The sequence below is a fragment of the Arvicola amphibius genome, chromosome 18, assembly GCF_903992535.2.
Source record: "Arvicola amphibius chromosome 18, mArvAmp1.2, whole genome shotgun sequence".
NCBI classification, from domain to species: Eukaryota; Metazoa; Chordata; class Mammalia; order Rodentia; family Cricetidae; genus Arvicola; species Arvicola amphibius.
This window is the reverse complement of record NC_052064.1, coordinates 17,849,521-17,871,874: the sequence shown is the minus strand read 5'-3', so window position 1 is coordinate 17,871,874 and position 22,354 is coordinate 17,849,521. Positions and strand designations below refer to the sequence as shown.

At 42.6% G+C, this 22,354-nt stretch overlaps 1 pseudogene; it reads left to right on the top strand.

Annotated features, from left to right (window-relative positions):
* The first annotated feature begins 675 nt into the window (after positions 1-675).
* Positions 676-18,485, top strand: LOC119804075 (annotated as a pseudogene).
* The last annotated feature ends 3,869 nt before the right edge of the window (positions 18,486-22,354 follow it).

Genomic DNA, 22,354 nt, shown 5'->3' with positions numbered 1-22,354 from the left:
AATGTGACTGAAATTAACTCAGCAGAAAATTTGGTAACTAGGAGATAGCCATCAGTTCTGTAACTGTTCTTGAGAGTGTGTGTAGCTTCATTTATAACATGAACAACTAATGAGAGTCGGGGCTCCTGTTAGGAAACTGAAGCCCTCTGAGACAGTGCTTGGGAAAATTTGGACACAGTAATTAGATAGTTGAGCGTGTGTACTACCATTTTTCTCAGGGAGAAAAAAATGTGATAAAGCATTTGACCACCCTTTAAGCGAGGCCCAGAAGGTCCTATTCAGCTATCCGAAAAATAGTTCAAGACAGTACTGATTATTGCATACGAATGTCAAATCACTGATCTACTAGTCAAAAGACTTGAAAGGTTATTTAATAGATGTTATACGATAAAGAGCTATGTTAGGAAGACAACCAATCACAGTCCAGTCATGGCGGAGCTGGTACTAAACCCTATGGTGCTGAGCCCATGTCCCTGAGGAAACCAGCACCCACACTGACTCCTGGCACCATGCTCAGATGAAGCTATTCAAGCAAACTGAAATCATCTGCTGCCTCCTGTCTGTCCTTCTCACCTTAGTGGTCTGGAAGGCTCGGGGAAGGTGGTTCCACTCCTGCTATTCCCAGGGGATGCTGTCTGCTAGAACTCAGACTCACCTGTGAGCAGGGCGAGAGCCATGGGTGGTGATTCTCATGCCCAGATAACACAGTTTCCTGCCATCATCATGTTTATGAATGATGATGTAATGCCCAGTGTGACACAGAATGATCATATATGTTAAAGCATGTAAGAGACAGAATAATGAGCCAGGCAGTGGTCGCGCATGCTTTTAATCTCAGATCTCTGTGAGTTCGAGGCCATGCCTTTAATCCCAGTTCTCCGTGAGTTCAAGGCCAGCCTGGTCTACAAGAATTAGTTCCAGTACAGGCTCCAAATAATAATAATATAATAATAACAATTTAAAAAACAAATAGAGAGAGAGAGAGAACAATGAGACGATCATATGTGGTGCTCCTGATAGCTGGTTCTTGCCCACTCCATGGTGTGTGTGTGTGTGTGTGTGTGTGTGTGTGTGTGTGTTTGGCACTGCAAGCTTGTGTATGTGGACTTTAATTTGGACTGAGAATCAGAAGCTTGCTATGGGCTCCCCTCAAACTCAGATTCTCTAATAGTTTTCCCCTATCTTCACCTACAGATAGCATGCTGAGTTCCTCTACCTTCACCTACAGATACTATGTTGACAGTTTCCCCTGCTTTCACCTACAGATACCATGCTGACAATTTCCCCTTCTGTGGAACCTGTCAAAGGACAGCCTCCCTTTCTTGTACAGCTGGAAATAGGCAGGAATTGAGCTGTCACATTTCCGTAGCCTCTCTTCAGAGATCAATTAACTAAGAGATCAATTAACTAGCTTTGGAGGCACGCCTGTGCTTAAGGATGGTCATTGATGGCAGTTTCCTCTTTCTCCCCACTCCGTTATCAAAGCCAAAGATGCGTGCTCATTCTGTGGGCTCTTCGTGCTAGAAATTCATCCTGAATTCATTCTAGAATCCCGAGCACAGTGTTTCCGTGGAATATTAGTGGACATTTGGGGGAAAAATACCAGCCAGAGCAAGAAATAATAAAGCGCTCTCTAGTGTTTCTCATCACTTGGTTCCGTGTTAATTCAGCCAGGATTATTAACGTGCTCTAGTCCGTTATGTCCCATATTGTCAGGCCTTGCATCTTTTCTAACTTGATCATTGGCTATGGTCTCAAGCATGTGTTTCACCCTCTGCTTTGCTAGATGCTGGCTGGCCAGGGAAGTTTTGTGAATATACTTGGGGGCTTTGCCAACATTATGCTTGCATTTCCTGATTGCCGTGCCAGCTTTGCCCTCTAAGAACCCACTTACCTTTATGAGTACTCGGCCCTGAGTTGTGGTGATTCCTCTCCAGCTGTTTCTGCTTCGCACATTTGAATAGCTTGAAAGTCTTACGATGCTTTTAGAAAACAGGAAGTGGCATATAAACGGTAAGTATGTAATCGTATTTTCCCATGTGAAATCAGCAGTTATAGGAGGTGGATAATTGCCTGGAGTGACACAGAATGCTCTCGATGAACTCAGTGGCATTCTTGAGGGAAAATATGGAGCTAACAAAGGGAGGGAAATTCCATTAACAACAAGGTTTATCTCGAATTCAAAAATGCTTTTGAAAAACTTTGGCTTTATTGTAGACTATTGTATTCAATGATTTCTTTTGACAGATGAGTGGAATTTTTATAGTTTAAGGCATGTAAAATGAGTTTTCTATACCTTTCTTTTCATAGTGACAAGATGATTCGAATGAATGGAATAAGCCAAGAAAACTGACATGTAGCTGGGGTTGTAGCTTTAAATTTTTCTGGTGTGTAGCTCTTATCTTTAGAAGCCTTAATTCACTATTATGTCAGAAGAAATATTAGCAGGAAGTAATATGGCAAGATCTGCTTTCTGGTTTTGAAACAAATATGTGATCCTCACAATTACGTTCAGTTGTGTGTCTTAGATAACATGTTTAATTCTGAGAAACCATTCACTGGCTCACTAGTTGATGATTCCATGTACTCTGTGACACTGACTGACACTTTTATTTCATGGGTGCACTAATTAATTATTGATTCCAAATGTATTCTCCTACTGTCCTTTCTCTGAAGTTGAAATCTTTCTTTTCCTTCCTTTGCCTCTCTTTTTCTGGCCTCTCTTATCCCTGCTATACTTATGCGTACCTCACCGCATTTTCACACAAGGTTTGGCTAGTTATGATGGACAGTCGTGATCATCAGCCACTGTCATGGTAGCAAATGCCCGAGAGGGGAAGCTGAGGAAGAGAATACCGTTCGCTTTGACCCACCGTTTGAGAGGATTTGCTGTCATACTCAAGAAGTCATTTGTCTAAAGAAAAGACGGGATGAACTTTTCAGATTAAAAACCTCAGTTGAAATAAATGAAAGAGTCAAGGAAAGACAGGGAAGAACATTTGCACAGGAGGACCGAATACACCCATGGATTGGATTGCTGGAGGAGTCCCGGTCTGGCCAATTTTCCTTTAGTCATAAGGACATGAGGATGGTTCATTCAGAGTGTTTTCAGTGTAATTTTTTTTTTCTTTTTAACATGGTCTTGCTTAAGTAGCCCAAACTAGCTTTAAATTCCCAATCCCCCTGCCACAGTCTCCCAAGTGCTGTGAATATAGGCAAAAAGAATAAAGAAAAATTACAAAGTCTTATCTTCTTGCTTTAATAAGTGTCCTCCTCCCGTAAAGCAGAGGTGAGTGACCAGTCCATCACTGGAAGCAGTAAAGCATCACCTTGCACCTGTCTGGTTTCCGCCCTTACAGGAAGAGGAGGAGGAGTGATGAGGGAAGGGGGTAGACACATCTAAATCACTGTTAGCAAGGAAGAGATTTTACTTTCACCTTAGTAGATGATGGGATTTGAATTAAAGCCTGAGAATCCATTTGCATTTTATTCCTGTGAGGTTTCGTCTACGTTGGTTGGATTGGCTGTTTACATGCCAATACAGCCTGTTACATGGTAGTTGTGAATGTATAGTAAGCAAAACTTTCCATTTCACGACTAACAGTTAGTAGAGGGGTAAAGGAAAGCTCGGAGGTTCCTATCTTGCCTTCATGGGTGCACCTCCACTGAGAACATGGCTCCATTCAGCCCCACCTATTATAGATGCTACTTTTTCCCAGTCTGCACCGTAGTCTCGGGTTTCAGTCTTTATTGCACGGACCTTTTATCATCATTCCAAATGTGCATTATGCAGTGGAAAATACCCTGTATTATTCAAAGGAAAATACAAAATATTGACCTTTTTTCCTTTTGGTTAGAGTATTCATTCTTTTGCAAAGGTACTATAGACCACCTATCTGTTTTCTGTGGTACACAACTACATCCCTGCTCTAGGAAGTCTTACAGCCAGTGGTTACCCACCCACTGGGGCGTGGCCTCTTGTACTATATATACCAATGTAGAGCATGCGTCCAGCCTCTTTTCTGGCTGCGGGGTTTCGGTTTCTGATCTCTGTTCAAGCAGAGGATTCTGATTTGTGAGTCTACCCCTAAGTAAACAAACATCTGCTTCTCAATTCTGAACTAGTATGGGATTTCTTTTAAGCATCCTTCTTCGTTATCCCGTGTTGTGAAGTATGTGTGGAGAAATGCATGGCTTTGAAGAAGCATGAGGTCGCATGGCTCCTGTTGCTGCTCAGAGTTGCCATCTTGTTCATCGATGCCACTTTGATGGCTTTCTCCAGCTCTTCAAAAATTATTCCTTAGAAACTCCTGTGGAAACTGCAGTATTCTGAACCAGATCACCAGGAATCCAAAAACATTGGCATGCCAATTTCTATCCTTAAGGTAGAATGGGCAGGCTCGTGCTCTAAGTGTAGAAAGAATGAAAGTCACAGAATGCATTTTCTGGAGGTCTTGGCATGCCACTTTTGGCTCTTTCTAGAAGGATGTTCCCATTTCCCTCAAAGGAGGAGGATGGCACTAATCTGGGACAGCTCCCTTGAGAGGCTTTATCCTTTCCAGAAGTTGCCTTTGAAACGTTGCTTTGATAGTTACATATCTGGGTTTCTGAGATTTCGAGTTTTTGAAGATCGTTCAGTACCACATGTAACCCCTTGGAGAGTAAAAGGGTTGGTGCTGGGAAGGGACAGAAGACGGTGACAAGTCATAGGCAAAGCCACTGTAGGGTTTTGAAGCAGCTGTAATTCCCTCAAAGATGCTCAACATTTCATCCTTATGTTAGAACCATAGAAATAATCAACTGCATGGAAAGATACATGTAAATATCTACTTATCTACAGCACATACATGCACATGCGCACACAAGCAGTGCTCCATTTGGACAGCTATATAAGTAAAGCAAAAAGATAAGGGATGTTACAAGTGCGTTGTGCTTTATCTTTAAATGGTGCATTTGTGCGTGATACCTAACAGGTTAACTCTGGGATGGATCGTGAGCATGGACATTATCCCTGTATCACTGAGTAAATGAGTTTGTACAATGCTGAGGTCCCCACTGTTACACTTAGGGGCACTACAAAGTCATCTCAGAGACAGAGTGTTTAATAATGGTAGAAAAATTCTTGTCTCCATCTTCGCGGGGGCTTTTATTTATTTTGCAATATGCTTTTCCAACCTGACCCATGAGAAGATTCACTTCACAGAAGTACGGCTGTGTCCCTGCTCGACACGGGCTCCACCAGCCAGGTGCTTCGGATAGCAAACTTCCAGCCCTGAGCCGGGACCAGCTGTGCTGGGATTGATTCCTTCCACAGAGGAAAACAAAAATGAAAGCCAGAACTAGGTCAGAAAACTGCCTCCCTCATCAACTCCTGCCAGCTCCAGCTTGTGTCCTCATTTCCTCCATTGCTGACGCCTGTCCCCTGTCCTCCGTGGTCCCAGTCATGTGACCACAGTCACATTGGCCGGGTAGAGGTTTGTAAGCATTCACCCTGTGGCCGTTAACTCCACGCTCTGCTTTGGAATGGTTGTTGGTTCCAGACTAAGACATCCAGAGCAGCAATCCTTGGCCAAGAAATGAGGTCGTTGGCATCTACTCTCCCCGTTTTAGCATCTTTGGTTTTAGCACGTTCTTCAACATGCCTGTGATGGGAACTCATGCCCCCATGTCCTAGCACACTTTCCCGGCCAACCATGTGTATGTAAAGCTGCCACTCGAGACTCCACTATCCCCAGCCCTGTATGCACAGCTAGATACCAGGCCTGTGTGGATCTCAGCAATCCACAGTGATGCAAGGTGAAATTAGCCTTCTTTCCCTAGGACTAGACCACCCTTTTCCTATGCTGATTTTCTCTGTGTCTGATAGGACTTGGCTCAGGCATCCATTCTCCGTGGGTTCCCCTGTGGTTGCTCCTCTTATCCCTGGGATAGGCTGCAAGTCCTTTCTCAATACTTCAGAAGTTCTGTCACATGTTTCAAGCATGCACAACTATGTATTTACAGTTATCTAGATGTGTATCTTTCACCCACTTTCCCTAGTCTGTGAGCCTCCCATGACTAACAAAATGCCTAGTAGTACATGCAAGCTTTTAATTTTTTCAGTGAGTGAATGAATCTCAGACTTATGTTTCTGCATTCTATATCTGTAGTGACTTATCTTCTGCCTTATATACTAACCCTCCAGGTCCATCCCTCTCTGCCACTTCTGTTTACTGGATTCTGTACTTAAACTATGACATCTGACCACCAACTAGACCTAATGTTTGTCTTGCCTATTAATTCTGGCTAGTCGTGTATGGTCTTCAAGAAAATCCATTAAAGTTTCTACTGCTTTTGACAATGGCTGGAACCCTGGGACAGATGCATAGCTTTTTATTATTATTATTATTATTATTGCTTCCAGCCAGGAAATAATGTGATTCTCATAAATTCTGAACACTGGAGAGACGTGCCAGGTACATCAACCTTCCTTCTTTATTGAAAAGTAGAAAAGAGTGAATGAATTGTCTTTAATACTGTTAATGATGATTAATGAGTTGGTGAAATATTTTATGGTGAAGGGTTTCTGTGACTCGCAGACCATTGTTTCAAAAATGAGCCGAGGATGGTGTCAGCTACGATCTGCCTGGATCGAAAGCTGTTCTGAACCTAGTGAGTCAGAGGCACTGACCTATCATTATGTCACAGTTTGAGGCCTTCTACTGTGGTGTTCTTTCCCTTGACACATCAAAATTTATTATTCAGAATGATTTCAAGTTGGTAAGAGAGACATTCCTACTTTTAGAGACAGAACTCTTTTCCAAACATTTTCCCTGCTAGCACTGCCTCCTCGTAGGATCTTTGTAGGAATGTCATCAGCAAAGATTCCCATCGTGTGCAGTGTTCTGCGTTGCCCCAAATCTGTGTGGGAAGTTGAGGACAGAGGGAGGATGTGGCAAAAGGGACTGTGAGCCTCAGTTTTTCTATGCGCAGAGTAGTTTCTAACCAAGTGGTAGCCAGGTTTCCACGACTCTTTCAGCCTCAGTCTGTTCCGTCAACAGCCCCAACTGCCTCCGTGGAGATGAAAGAACAGATGAGCATTTCTAACCGACTGGACATTTAGAATCTCATAGTGAGAAGGAAATGAGCATTGGGGAGGAGGGTCCTTTTTTAGATTTACCTGACAGACCATCCTTTCTGTCCTACATTTCGAGTGTGTTCTAATAAACATCCTTTCTCTTCTTCCTGCTCCTCTTCTGTGCTTCCTTATATAGTCAGGGTCAACAGAAGGTCCTGCCTCTCCCACCTACTGGACATGTGGCTTCCTTTGTGTACATTCAAATCCACAGTCAGCTTTATCCTCTTACCCCCAGAATCCCCACACATGGGATATACAGACAGGAGGAGCCTAGACTCTGACCTTCCCAGTCACTAAAGCTCACAGCTTTCTTCTGTACCAGCTTCCTGCTTAGACTGCTACCAGAACTGCTTGCCTCTCACTTCCCATGTTGCCACGAGGGAAAAGGGGACAGATGTTTTCAATAACAACATTTATTAGTCTGAACCTGAAATGCAAACAAAGAGGAGAAAAGGAGACAGGAAAAAAAAAAGCTGGGATGAGTTCTCTGCATGGTCCTGCTCTTTGAATTCAGGAGAAAATGACCCAGTGAAACAGTGGGCAATTACTCTACCATTTTCTGAGTTTTTCTCCTACCAAGAGAAACATTCAGACCTTGCTGCCCTGAACACTGATCTCGATTTTACCTGCCTATCATTATGCTACCGACACTGCAGATTTATGACTGCCAGTGATGTCCAGGTGGTTTAAACCAAGGTAAAACTATGGACAGAGATTCTGTAAAATCAAGAGGGATGTACAATTCCCCCTTCCATATTGCTTTTCTGTCATGGGCTTGGTTAGGTACAGAATCCTGCTGTCTGTCTCCTTAGGACAAATCTTCCAATTCCAGCCTTTCCACCAGACTGATATCTCTGACAATCTGTAACGATTTAATTGAATGCTGTAATGTATTTAGTAGTATCTCATTGCTCATGACTATATGAGCAATTGGGACTGAATTTCATGGGCGCTTTTCAAACAATGGACAGTGTTTAAAGGTCTCTTAGTAAATAGCATTATAGTTAATCTTCCTTAGCTTTCATTTTTGGTAGATTTTATCTTCAAAATAGTATTGGTTTACATGGACTTTTTAAATTAAGTGACAAGTGCAATTCAGTACAGTCTCTGTTTTGAACTTATCCAGCCCTCTCTGCTCTTAAAAGGCTGTCTTTTTGTGGATGTTTCCCCACCCAAATGTTTTTTTTAAAATCTCAAAGAGAAATATTTAAACTTCAATCATTGTATCAAAGAAAGAAGGAGTTCAGATGTCAAGTAATTTTACCAGTGGACATATTTATATGTAGGATGATGTCTTATTTTATATACAGTCTTACCAAAAGCACAAATTTCACCATGCTGTTAGAAAATTAAAATACACAAAGAGACATTTTGCAGATTAGTAATGATAAAGACTTCAATGGGAAGATGTACTAAGACAGAAAATAAGCATGTTTTTTAAAAGACTGCTCTCCATATCCTTGTAGAGGGTTAAACCCAAGTTCTCACATGTGTTGGGCAAGTGTTGTGTGTAGGCAGAGTTCCTCTGTATCAAGGAAGTTACTCCCCACATAACCACACAGAAACTTTTTATTAATTATAAATGTTCGGCCAATAGCTCAGGCTTGTTACTAGCTAACTCATACAACTTTTAAATGAACTTATTTATATTACTATATAAATAACAAATATTTATATTCTGTCACATGACATTAACTCTCTTTCATCTTGCACCTCCTGTTTCCTCTCTGTGTCTTCTGAAGACACCTCTGACTCCGCCCTTTTTCTCCCCAGTTACCTTAGTCTGGGTCTCCCACCTAACCTTATCCTGTCCAGCTGCTGGCCGGTCAGCCTCTTTATTAAAGAGATCACAGCAGCATATATTCATACAGTGCAAAGGACTATTCCACAACTGTACTTCTTACTTACACTCCACCCCCTAGGTACTTTTTCTAGTGCAAGTTAGAAGTGAAGGTTGTGGGTTTTCATACTGCAGAGAACAGTGGGGGCTGTTTTCCAGCGACAGTATTGTGCTTCTGTTACGTCACCCGCCTCAGAAAGAAGGCATTACTCTGGCCCTACCCCTAAATGAAGAGCTACAGGCAATTAGTGGGTACTGGGACAGAGGGAATCAGTCCATCCAGGGATGAGCCAGCTGTTAACATTACTCACCCCTAAGAGACTAGTCCTAAACACATATACAGAGGAGCACTACTTAGGGAGCAGTGAGGAGCACTCACCCACACAGGGACATTAGGAGGGTGTGGCTCATCCCATCTCCCCCAGCTTTCTGACTGGGGCAATAGGTTCACCTTGGAGATGAAGGGCTGCCATTAATTCCTCCTGTCCTTCAGCCCATTCCGTTCTGGGCAGGGATTAAAAAAAGACACCATGTTCTCTTTTCCTTCAACTCATCCCCGTTTATAAGATATAAGTTCTCCCTAGGAATGGCATCCCAAGAATATGGAGGCCTGGTCACCCTCCCCTAGGTTACTGACATCAAGGCTTCACCTCCAGAAAGGACACTAAGAAAACAGAGCACACACATACTTGCTCACATGCATACACACGCATGCACACATACATACACACACACATGCACATACAGACACACATGCACCTACTACGTCAGAGACTACTTCTGGGAAAAGCAAGCCTCAATGTCCTTCTCCTAGTACTGGGAAATGGTGTAGAGGAGAAATGTTACCTAGGAGAGGAGACAGGACTCAAGGATAAACTCCACAGCTCTGCCAGAGGGAATGCACTTTATTTAGAGCATGGAGAACTCCGTGCCCAAGGACATTGTCAGAAGTGGTGAATATCTTGGTGGGGAGCAATAAAGGAGGCACTCAAGGCTTTGTTGGTGTTAGCAGCAGCAAACAGCAGGTCATCGGGGAGAGAGCAGTGGAAGGGAGGAGCACCCCTAGGATCCTGCACCCCTGATGCTCTGAAGGCTGTTTGTGGTGCTAGGCTGGACACACAGAGGCGACCAGAACACAGTGCGATCAAACCTGAGAGTCTGTTTAAATCACACACGTGTCAGTCAGCAGAGGGTGGGTGCTCCTTGCTGTTGGAGACTATCACCAAAATCTAAGGCATTGGCTACTCAGTCAACATAGGGTGGATGCTCCCTGCTGTTGGAGACTATCACCAAAATCTAAGGCATTGGCTACTCAGTCAGCATAGGCTGGATGCTCCCTGCTGTTGGAGACTATCACCAAAATCTAAGGCATTGGCTACTCAGTCAACATAGGGTGGATGCCCCCTGCTGTTGGAGACTATCACCAAAATCTAAGGCATTGGCTACTCAGTCAGCATAGGGTGGACGCTCCCTGCTGTTGAAGACTATCACCAAAATCTAAAGCATTAGCTACTCCTAGCCAAAGGCAACTTATAGGAAAGAATAAACAAGTTCATGCTTGCCTGAAGGTCTGTAGTCATGCATTGTGTAGGATTGAAAATAAGTACTTTAGCACCTAAGTTTTGGTCTGATGTAGTTCTACTTATACGAGATTCAACAGGAAGTTTGAGCTTCCAAAACATAGAAAACTTCAAAAAATCTGCAAAGATTACATAGTCATTTAATAATAAAAAAGATGAGGAAAAACAAAGTGGTTAGAGAAACACGGGACATCATTCGTCATACCTGGGAACACATAGAGGAGTTCCAGGAAGATAGGACAAGGAAGGAGAAAGTGTTTAAGGCTGCAGTAAAACCCTCTTAAGTTTCATGACCTACATAGCCAAGAAGTACAGTCAGCTCCAAATAAGAAGCAGGGAAGCAGGGAGAAATCTACCACCGGACACATTGTCAAAATGCTCAAAGACAAAGAGAAGCCACCAAGGGAAAGATGAGTCATCGCTGCCAAGAGAACTTGAGAGTACTAGTGGCTGACCTCTTCCTAACAACTGAGGCCACGTGCGGGTGACACAGCCACAGAGCCAAAAGTGGAAAACATTGAGCGAGAATCTAGACAGATTCTACCTGTGAAAAAGGAAGGCAAAGCAGAAATATTCCCAGCTTTTCAAACACTGTTTGTTGACCTGACTCATGGAAATCTTGAGCCACACAACCCTGGCATGTGCCTCACCTCTTCTAATCCTGGAAGCTAAGTAGGGTTGAGCCTGGTCGGTTCCTAAGTGGGAGAAATATTAACGGGAGAAGATGCTCAGACTCAAAGAAAATCACCTTCCTAATCTCTAGGGGGTACAGAAAGAATACTGATGAGGGTGTTTATGTAGATAAATTTTTCAAAAGGCAATATAGTTGAAACTGTTACTCTTCTGTAGTTTAAAGGAGAAATTGCATAAAACATACCTATCATATCATTGAGTTTGTAGCAGTAATAATGAAAGAAATCGTCATTAATGGAGAAAATTAGGAGAGGACAAAGGGATGGTTTTGATGTAGATACAGTGCTAATGTATGATGTTTCAAAAGAAATTTTTTTAATATTTTTTGATATATTTGACAAATGTGGAGAACATGGAAAGAAGCAAAGGCTTACAGGGTACACAAGGTGGTCATGTGATTGCTTATCTCCACAGAAATGGAGATGCTCACAACTGCTGTGTCAGAAAGTTCAGTTGAAGTATTTCCTTTCCTCTCTGTATCTTGAAATACAGAAGATTTACAAACTGAGAGCTGTAACAATGTTGCATTGGTTTGCAGCAGCGTGTGTGTAGCCTGATGTATGTGACATCCATTACAACCAAAGAGAGTTTCAGTTCCATGACCAATCTCAGGAAAGAGGGGACAAGCGGGTGACAGGAGCCTTCCTTCATAAGCTGCTCTCTCTGCTTCCTTTATCTCCAGCTTCCCAATGACCCATTAGCTGACCCACAAACATGATTAGGTCTTTAGATGGCTGCATGAGAAGTCCCTCCCTCAAACCTGTGAAAACTCAAGGCGAAAACTCAGAAAAAGTTGTAGTCAGTGTGCTACAGTGCCTCCTTTTCCCATGCCATATATTTCCAGTGTTTGAGGAAAATAGTAACAAACATAGACACGAGAAAGTTAAAAAGAACGGTTGAATTCCACTGACTTGAGTGAGGTCAGGCATCTTTGCACATGCCATTACAGGAATTCCTGTTGTAGCCGAAGAGAGAGAAACCTTTGTTTTTAGTACCCTGTTGAGAAATAATTCTCCTCCCATACAGTTACAGCGTGAGTATAGTTCCGTGTCTCTTCATTTCTTCATTCACTCAGCATCTGTCACTGCAAACTAAATTTCATCTCCCTGGCAACCAACACTGAAATCCCTTTCTTTATCATGGCAAAGCACAAGTCATGCTAATCCATGTGGGGCCAAGGGGACAAAGCAAACTGAGATGAGAGTGGAGCAGAAGTGGCGAAGGGAGCTGTGTGTTCTCTGCAGACCACGCCGGACCCCTGGGCTTCGGCTGGAAGGCAGATATCCTGGAAATGCTTTTCCCTAGTAAATTCCGCTTGTGGAAAATTCACTGTGTGGTTCCATTTAAGCCTAATGGGAGAGCCAGACCCCATAACAAGACTGAATTGTGAATTACATTCCTCACCACAGCCATCTCCCCAGCCATTCCAAAGGGGGCCGAGGGAGAATTGGAGCTCAGTGTGTGTTTTGCCTCAGCAAAGAGGCAGTTGTAATCAAGCGGCTCGGTGTTTTAGCTAGGCAATTTTCGAACAAATACTTGATTTTAAAATGCCTGTGTGGCTTTCTTTCATGTTCTTCTTTTGAAGTTTCAGAGATCGGAGTGTGTTTGGGAGGAAAAAAAGCTCATGCAAGTTACCCTTAAATAATCGGGATGTGAGTAGAGCATCCCTAGCAGCAAGTGACTATATATAAAAAAAATCGTGTCTATTCCTTTCTGTGGGTGACAGACTCTGGATCTATGCTGACCAAACGGGGATGATGTGACACTAGCCAGAACCAGCTTGTATCTTACTGTGAATTTATCTGGAAAAATTCACACGTGAATTGTTAAACATGTTCCTCTGGTCTTAAAAATCTGAGTAAATATCTGTTTCAAAACTGATCAATCCATTTCTGTCTCTCTCTGTCTTTCTCTCTCTCTGTCTTTGTCTATCTGTCTGTCTGTCTGTCTGTCTGTCTGTCTGTCTATCTATCTATCTATCTATCATCCATCATCTATCTATCTATCATCTATCTATCTATCTATCTATCTATCTATCTATCTATCTATCTATCTATCTATCATCTATCTATCTCGTGTGTGTGTGCGCGCGCGCGTGCGTGTGTGAAGTAAAAGCAGGTAGGTTTTGAGTTTTGTCAGCAAAGATAAGCAGTGCTTTGTCCTATGCTCGGCTTTCGGATCCTCTGCTCCCTCTGCTGGCTGAAGAGAAGTACTGCTGCCCATTTCCTGGCTGATAAACAGCTAGATGAAATGCAAAAGCAATCTTTAAGATTTCTAAAGAAGAGGGGGAAGAGTGAGAATATGAGCAAAGAGGTCAAGATCAAGATGGGTTCACGCACTGAAACAGTCTACCTTATCTAATAGGAGCTCACCAACTCCAGTTGGACTAGGAAGGAACCAGCATAGGTCCAAACTGGTCCCTCTGAATGTGGGTGACAGTTGTATGACTGGGGTAGACTTCAGGAACACTTCGGGATTTATCCCTACTGCTTGTACTGGCTTTTTGGAAAACAGTTATCTTTTAACGGATATCTTGCTCTGCCTAGATATAGTAGGAAGGGCACTGAAACTCTACACTCTCAGCAGGTTTCAGACTGTCCATCTAAGAGGGTGTTATGTAAGCAAGGGTCACTGCTCTCATCTTCCACAGGGACTTGGGGCACCACCTGGGAGCACACCCTGCACAGCAAGAAGATCACCAATAAGAGTAGCAATGCTGTGTCTCCTGTGTCAGTTAGGTCTCAAGGGACTGAAGGAGTCGTTGCCTTCAGTTTCATACACTGGTGACCCCACAAGGCTCCAGTGGATGGTGCCAAAGCAGTGGTCAAGGGTGGCCTCAGTTGAACTAAAAGAATCACAAAACCAAACCAAATGTCACGAATCTAAGAAAGGAGATGGACTTTAATCACAGCTCTAGGGAGACAGAGACAAGTATATCTCTGTGAGTTTGAGTCCAGCCTTGTCTACAGAGTAAGTTCCAGGACAAGCTCCAAAGCTAAAGAGAAACCTTGTCTTGAAAAAGAAAAAAGAAAAAGAAAAAGAAAAGGAAGGAAGGAAGGAAGGAAGGAAGGAAGGAAGGAAGGAAGGAGAGAAAAAAGCAGAAGAGGAGGAAGGAAGGAAGGAAGGAAGGAAGGAAGGAAGGAAGGAAGGAAGGAAGGGGGAAGAAGGAAAGTTAGTTGGACAAAGAAAGTAAAGATGGGGGAATGAAAACAATCAGAATTTATTTTTTTATTTTTTTAAATGTTTATTTATTTATTATGTATACAACATTCTGCCTCCTTGTATACCCAGGCACCAGAAGAGGGCACCAGACCTCATAGATGGTTGTGAGCCACCATGTGGTTGCTGGGAATTGAACTCAGGACCTCTGGAAGAGCAGCCTGTGCTCTTAACCACTGAGCCATCTCTCCAGCCCCCAACAATCAGAATTTATTATGTACATTTACACAATTGTCAAAGAACAAACTAATTGCATAATTGCGAGGAGGGTATGCTGTGGGAGTCTCCCTGCTGAGACAAGAACGATGAGTCTCATGGCACCAGAGCCTCTCAGACTAAGTTCCTCTGCGTGGGAAGGTCTTCAGAGGGCCTGTCCCTCGTGGGTGGATCTCTCCTCTCTAACATAACTCTTAGAGCCAGGCCCCTGACTGAGCATTGGACTTAGGCTCAGAGCTGGAGTCTGACGACATCTGACTTCCATCTCTAAAGAGAGCAGGAATGGCCAGGAGCCAGCTGAGAAGCAGATGCCAGTGGAAGCTGAACTGCAGAAAAACCTATGCACACTCATTTTTGTACAGTTGGGTGGGCACTGTTGGCTTGGGAGTGATTGTATGCAAATGAATCATAAACTGTGAGCAACCAAGAGAGAACCTGTCAAACCTGGAGGGGAGAGAAGAGATCCAAGCTGCCGGAAGTGTACACAGCGTATCGCCTTGGCTTCCATGGCAGGTCTAGATAATCAGCTGTCTAAAGGTTACTGCGGGATGGATTGCACCAGGTAGTCTTGTGTGTTTCCAGTTGCTGAAATCCGTGATGTTTTTCTGTGACTGTCCCATGCTGTCCGCTGACAGTCTCATTAGGGGCAGTCCAGGCTTTAGATCATAGTTGCGCATGTCACATGCAGCCTGTGTCTGGCTTCAGTTGCACGTGGGCCTTTTCAGTCCAGCCAGGTTTTTAAGTTTCATTCCCACCTAGCTCCTGGTTGCCGCTGTCATGACAGCTGGGGCCCCTTATATCACTATCGATATTATCACCAAGCAAACAACCATTTGCTGCTGCTTTAGAGGGGGAAAGCTATGCTTTAACTTCACAACTCATTTTTATTTAATGGCTTACGACATGTTAGTTTTCTGTTGCTATGACAAAACACCTGAGATTAACATTTTTAAAAAAGATACGTTTTGGCTCACAGTTTCAGAAGTTTCTATCCATGGTCATTGCCTCCACTGTTTTGGGACCATGATAGGTGTAACTGGAGGTTTCTTGTCCTGCTTGGTGCCACGGCTGCTTTAAAATACCACTTAGGGGGCTTGATATTAATTCCATACTGCTTGACCTATTAGCTCAGGCTTATTATTAACTAGCTCTTACAACTTAAATTAACCAGTTTTTATTAGTTTATATTTTACCATGAGGCTCATGGCTTGTTACCTCACATCTTACCTTAGTAGCTGCTAGCATCTTCCTTGACTCTACGTTCTTTTTCCCTATATCAGTTTGGCTTTTCTGCCTAGCTATATTCTTTGCTGCCATAGGCCAAAGCAGCTACTTTATTAACCAATGGTAATAAAACATATTCACAGCATACAGGAGGACATCCCATATCAGATAGGCATCACAATGGGAGTGTATGATACAGTCTTGCTATTTATTTTATGATAGCCAGGAAGTAAAACAGAGAGGGAAGTCAGGATCCCGATATTAAAATCACAGCACTTAGCCCCGGGAAGTGTGTGAGTTACACATGTGCACAAATTCCCTGAGTAAATATGATCCAAGTCTCAGGCATTTCTATTGGTTTCTTTATGTTGATGATGATGTTATTCCTTTTCAAGTTTTATGTTTTTGCTTGATTCACTGTGGTTGAAGGTATTTACAGAATGCAATGTGCTGTTTTGAAGCACGTGGACATTGTAAACTTACCAAATACATGTCTACCTCCTTAAATACATACTGCCCCTCTTAAGGCTATTTCAGTGTATGGTGGTTCCTTGTGTGGGGAGTTAATGCAGAGGTAGGGAGTATTGTCAGCCAAAGCTAAGAGAATTGGAGTGGGTCAGAGCTGGTGTGAGAGCCGCAGAAACACACTTGCTGCTCCTTTGCCTGGAGAGGACATGAGAGAACGTTGCAGAGTTGCTAAGACTAAGAGCCTGTTATTTTATCCTTATTTTCGGTATATGTTAGTAGACTGAGGGAAGCAAGAGGGGCGATACAATACCATACATGTATGTTATCTTAAAATAGGATGTTTTAGAAAATTAAACTTGTCAGAAAAATATTAGTGTCTTTGAATTACTTCAAAAATGTAAAAGTATGAGGTGGAAATAATCAAAAAGTGCAAAAGTAAATAATAATGTTGTGCTCTGAATAGGGATGCCCCCCCATTGACTCATTTGTTCAAAATCTTCGCCAAGCAAGTAGCGCTATTAGTAGGTGTGGCCTTCTTAAGAGTATGTGTGGCCTTGTTGGAGTAGTGTGTCACTGTAGGGGTGGGCTTTGAGGTCTCCTATGCCCAAGCTACACTTAGTATCACAGTTCACTTCCTATCGCCTGCTTGTCAAAATGAGGAACTCTCAGCTCCTTCTCTAGCACCACACCCGCCTGCGCACCACCATGCCCCACCATGACAATAATGGACTAAACCTCTGAAACTGTAAGCCAACCCCAATTAAATGGTTTCCTTTATGAGAGTTGCTGAGGTTATGGTGCCTTTTTACAGCAATAGAAACCCTAATTAAGACAGCTATAAAATGAACAATGAATCAAAGCCTGAGGCTTTCAAGCAGCTCTTGAGATTCACAGATTCTTAGTGAGGCTGATCAAAGGCAAAGACCCATGGCAAACAAACAGTGTTAGAAATCGGGAAAGGACAGCTACAGCCAAGGGGCTCCCTGCATGGGGATATTCTGTACACATTTGGATGAGTGTGTGCATCCTTTCACTCTTAAAAATAGATACAGTACCAAATTGGCTAAGGAAAATATTTTTTTCGAGACAGGGTCTTTCTATGTACTGACTAAAAGCCTCAAGGTAATAGAAATTACTAGAAATACTCTCATTGTGAAATGCTAGGAAATGTGATGCTCAACTAGACGAGAGAAAGTGGTAAGTCATACTCCCTTGTAAATACGGACATACAGTTCCTGAATAAATAATTAGTGGTTAAAATACATAACTCTGAAGAGTTGAACATGTGGAATCAGCATGCTGTATACTAATCATGTTAACCAGCTCAATTCAAAAGAGCTATTAAAGCCACTATCAATCTTAAAACATAGGAAAATGTATGATTTTATTCAGAAAAAAAAAGTATTAATGAGATATAAAGCTCATTAAAGATTTTTCAAAGCCGTAGGAAATGGCAGAGTATGTTTCCTGCAGCCTGCTATTAAAACAGCTATTAAAACAGAATCGATGTTGAGGAAATATCAATACAAGAATGCACTTTGGTTATATCCTATGCAAGCTGTTTTCTACACTAGATATTTTCTTAAGTATAAAATGTATTGTAATGGAGAAGAACAAACTTTTATTTTTTAAGATGATGGAGTCATCTATTTGGAATCAAAGGTGAACAGCAAGCTATTAGAATTAATAAATATTCTATCATGTTGCCCAGGAATGAAATCAGTAGACGGACATAAGTGGTTTTTGTCAGAGAATGAAGCAGCACAGTAGAAGTGGGAGTGATCTCTGAGCAAAACCTCCACAGTGAGGCTTCTCAATAAGCCCAAGAGTGAGCTGATCCCACAGGAAATGCAGAACCAGGAGGGGGAAGGGGAATCCAACACAGGTCCCTTCTCGTTGCTGATGTCGTTGTCAAGAACAACCGACGGGTGCTTGCAAACTGTCCCAACAAGAAGCTACTGGGACACTGCAGCCTGGTGCCAGAGAATGTGAAGGAGGTGTGGACTGATGTCCCCAGGAGCAACAAGGGCAAGTCCGAGCCTGTCAAGGACTACTGCATCTCCAAGATGTTCCTGCGCAGGACTCAGCCATTGAGGTGCTGTGGAACCTGCTCACTGCAGGCAAGTAGAGGCCTCATCCCTCTATGAGAACCCGTTTTCCGCCCTGCCGAGCCATGCCCAATGGGATGGAAATAAAACCCTGTAGGTTTTATTTGAAAAAGAAAATATTATCTCCATAGTGACTGGTATCATAATCCACCTCAAAAAAAAGGTGTGCAAACACGTTTATCTCCCAGACACATCTCTTGCACGCTCAGAATTAAACAAAAGGCCTAACTTTTTGTTTTTGTTTTGTTGTTTTGGTTTGGTTTTTTCGAGACAGGATTTTCCTGTGTAACAGCCCTAGCTATCTGGAACTCACTCTGTATATCAAGCTGCCCTTGAACTCACAGAGATCCACCTGCCTCTGCCTCCCGAATGCTGGGATTAAAGGTATGTGCCACCATGCCTGGCCTAACTCGTTTTTAAGTGTACCAGTTCTAAAGTTGTTTTGTAAATTTAACAAAACCCCGCTCTTAAGAGTCAGAAAGAATATGTATTTCCTATAATATTTTCACCTAAAAACCGCCTGCTGTGTGTGCAAGAAAAGCTCAGGAGAAGGGAAAAATAACGTGGAGACACTTTCCACACCAGGTCTCACAATATCCAGATTGCTCTCGGAGGCTCTGATGTTCCCTTGGACCGCTTCCCACCTGCCCCACCAAGTGTGTTGTAAGCTGAGGACTCAGGCAGGATCTCCTGGAGTGGCGCTGACGCTGGAGTGTGTGCAGCCAGAACTCTTCCCTGTTTCTCTTAACTTCTACAGAGGAACCAGACCACAGGCACAGTGAAGGGAAGATTGGTCATTGGCTGCTGCGGAGCAGGACGTATTTTTAGGGCGCTTGCCCCCAAAGGAAGCAGAGAGTAGATCTGTTGATCCCAGAGGCATGGCCCAAGAACTTCAGTTTCTCAGTAATGCAGATCTCTCTCCTCCTGAGAGAAAGTGTAAGGTAGGATGGAGAGACAGCCTGGTAAATCTCACTGTGGTGCCGGATGCTAAAACAGGAGCCAGCACTGTTGAAAGTGTCACCCAGTTCAGAGAGTTTAGATAGGAACATAGCACCCACTAGAGAATCTTGACCCATGCTCCTCCCACATTAAGGACTGTGAGCCCAGGCTACACTGACAACACAGGAAAAATCGCTTAAAGGGGGAGAGGTTTTTTCCCTTATACCCCAGGTCTCTATTTCAATCTGTATTATTCAATGGCTTTTATTGTCATAATTATCCAGGTCCTCACCACCAGGTCTGGGTTTTAGCTTGTGGGTGAGAGGAGATGCCTGCTGCCTCGAGGCTCTGACTCCCGGAAACAGGCATCTGCTGGAGTTTGTTGGTAAGAACTTGGTCACATCTGTCTGAAAATAATTCTGGAGAGTATGACCTAGTAGCGCCACCACAGGTGAGGAAGGGGAAACGGATTTAGGGAGACAACTGGCAGCCTCTGCTTTTGCTCCTGGACTCGGCATTGTATCTAAGGATGCCTTATGGGCACCCCTGCAAACTATGTCAGGAGACCTACATGAGGAAGCTCATGGGCACACAATGGTAATGGAAAAGAACAAAAACCACAAAACACAGGAAAGCACAAATGCCCAAACACAGAAGAGCAGAATTCATCAGGTTTACTCACTCACAGGAATGAAAACAAAAATAGCAGTAGTCACAGTTGGGAGGGTTCATACAAGATGCATCTTGATAACATTAATGTTAGCCAGATGGTAGACACTTGAGTTCTTGTTAATATATACATTGTATATTCATGCATACTTAACATCCAACATAAAAGTGCAAGCTGAGTAAGCCTTGCCTCCAATGCTTTGGAGCAGAAGTACTTTGAGCTTTAGACTTTGTTTGACTTCCTGAAGGCTTATAAGCTATGTAATGAGGTGTCTTACAGATGAGATGGAAGTTCTCAGGCATAGAACCCATTTATGTTCCGTAAGCACGTTGTTCTCATAGCCTGAAGGCGATTTCATTTGTAATTTAATTTTGTACACTTGCGCCTTCTCTGTGACCTGTCACATGATGTTAGTTGGAGAATTTCTAATTGTAGCACCATATCAATGCTCAGCAATTTTTGGATTAAAACACATAGGAGTTTAGATTGAGAATGGTTGATCTCTATAAAATAAAATGACAGGCACATTCCAGTACATGTGTTTGTCTTTTAGTAATGAGGCACCCCTTTGGATGTGACTTTGAAGACATCTCCACAGGGTATCATGTGGTGAAGTCCTGACTTGAACGTGGGTGGCCCCATCATGGATGGAGGTCCTGAAATGACTAAAAAGAAGGAAGTGAGGAGGTCACATGAACATAGGCATTCTCTTTTCTCTGCTTCCTGGTTTATTGAGATGCAAGAGGAGTATCTGCTGCATGTCTCCACTTCCATGGAACCTGCTTCCATGCCTTCGCCACCATGACAGATGCATCCACAAACCAGGAAACAGAATGAATCCTTCCACCACTGAGTCGCTTTGCCGGGAATGTGGTCAGAGCAATGAAGGAGGTCATTAATATGCTGCCATTCCCCGGTGGTCAAGTAGTAGGGACTGATCCCCAGGTGATGATTTTTCACTCAAGGAATTCCTCAGAACAAAGGAAAAGGGGAAAGAGGGAAGAAGAACAGAGGGAGGAAATGAGGAAGGAAAGGGAGGAAGGAAGGAAGAGGAGGAAAGAATATCTCCTGGAAATTTTGATAATAAGTGTGATTATATTCAAGTTCCAAGTATACTGGCAAATGAGATTGCTAAAGTAACCTTTTGTGTGTTAAAACTGTATGCACAGTTGGCCTTTCATATCTGTGGCTTCCACATCTGTAAATTCAACAAGCCATGGGTTTAAATGTAGTTGGGTCTGCAGTGGGTCTATCTGTAGGGAACATGCACGGAGTTTTCCATTATCCCCTACATATAACAATATAACAGACATCTACACCGTATTTATGTTGTATTAAGTATTATAAGTAATTTAGACAAGATTAAAATACATGAGAAAATATGCCTGGCTTGTATATAAATATTACATAATGTTCTGGAAGGAATTTGAGCATCTGCAGATTTAGGGCCGCTTAAGGGACTTCTGAAACGAAAACCCCAAGGGTAGTGTATGCGTTCACAAATGAATAAGCACTTACAAATATACAGTACATTTATGTATATTATATTTCTATTCATTATAAATATGTATTTGCATTAGGAAACAGTAGAAAAATAAGGAAGAACCTAGTTAAATAGAGTAACAAGGGACAATAAAGCCAGCGCTAGAAGCAAGACATTTAGTGTTCATCTTTTAATGTGGTTTTGATTTCTATCAGCGTATAAACGAACATCCTAGTTCTTAAAGTGTAGAAAAAGCAAATCTAAACAATCAATAAACAAAAACCTGTTTATATTTTATGAGAAAGAAGAACTTTCCTGGAAAAAACAGAAGAAAAATCCAGAAGGTATAAAGGGGGGAAAAGTGTACACATTGATATCGTCATTTCAAATCTTTACTATTTACAACCAACATAAATGCAGGTGAAAAACAAATTAACAACAGACCCAGGTGTTTGTAAATCATTCAAAGACACAGAACTATCAGCACCTGTAAGGAATCACTTTATGTAAATAAGGGAACAAATGATGTAACAACTAATTTGAGCAAAGGATATAAATAATTCCAAAGTGAAGAAAGAAATGCAGTTGGCAAGGGAGACTTTCATTAACTGTTTGTTCTATACTTTTTAATTTTGGTAACATTTGATGATAATGTCTTACTACTAAAGTTCAATTAACTTGAAAAGAGAGGGAGAAAGATGAGAACAGACTGGCAGAAAAGAAGCCATGATACCTGCACTTGAAGCCCGGCCTCATCAATGAGGATGTAGGGTAACTCCAGACTCAGAGACACCGAG